We start from the raw sequence: 763 nt of genomic DNA, 5'->3' as shown, positions 1-763 counted from the left end.
TGTGTATGTACATATATATATGAGTGTGTGCGCGTGTGTGTGCGCGTGTGTATGTGTGTATGTGTGCATATACATTCAGGCAAAAACACACAAACACACAAACAGAAACACTTACATATATATAGGCACATCTATCTATGTGGCTATGTTTATATCACTATAATTCCCTCTATAAATTTCACCTACCCAGAACATCATCCCAATGAGAACACATTACATCTTTCTCTACACCAGGCGGTTGAAGTGACACGGCCTGCAATGATAGATGCAACCCAACTAGATGAACATTATAACACCATTCTGAGCTGAAGCAGCTATGATCGAATCGATCACTGTGTTTAATATAGATGCGCATTAGACTCGTATATCTATCTATTTATGGTGAGCTTGCAGAGGGGAAACGTTATCGGCATAAACCTAAAAAAAGGTTTAAGGATGGCATAAGGACTGCTATGAAGTCAATTGGAATGGCTCCAAAAGATATAGAAGTCCTCGCTTCAGATCGAGTTGGATGGCGAACAAGGGTGTGGAGTGGAGTGAAAGCATTTGAAGAGGCCAGGATGATGCAAGCAGGGCTCAAGAGACATTTAAGGAAAAAGGTGAAGACTGAGAAGGTGAATGACAAGGACCTTTTTGTGTGCACAGTCTGTGACAGACCATGTCTGTCCTTGGCTGGCCTCAAATCTCACCTGCGAACCCATGGAAAACAAACCTCACCCAGCTATTCTGATTATATGTCTGTGCACATGTTTGAATGTAGTGT

This window comes from Octopus bimaculoides, chromosome 1, assembly GCF_001194135.2.
Source record: "Octopus bimaculoides isolate UCB-OBI-ISO-001 chromosome 1, ASM119413v2, whole genome shotgun sequence".
In the NCBI taxonomy this organism is placed as follows: Eukaryota; Metazoa; Mollusca; class Cephalopoda; order Octopoda; family Octopodidae; genus Octopus; species Octopus bimaculoides.
Note: the sequence above shows the minus strand (reverse complement) of the source record.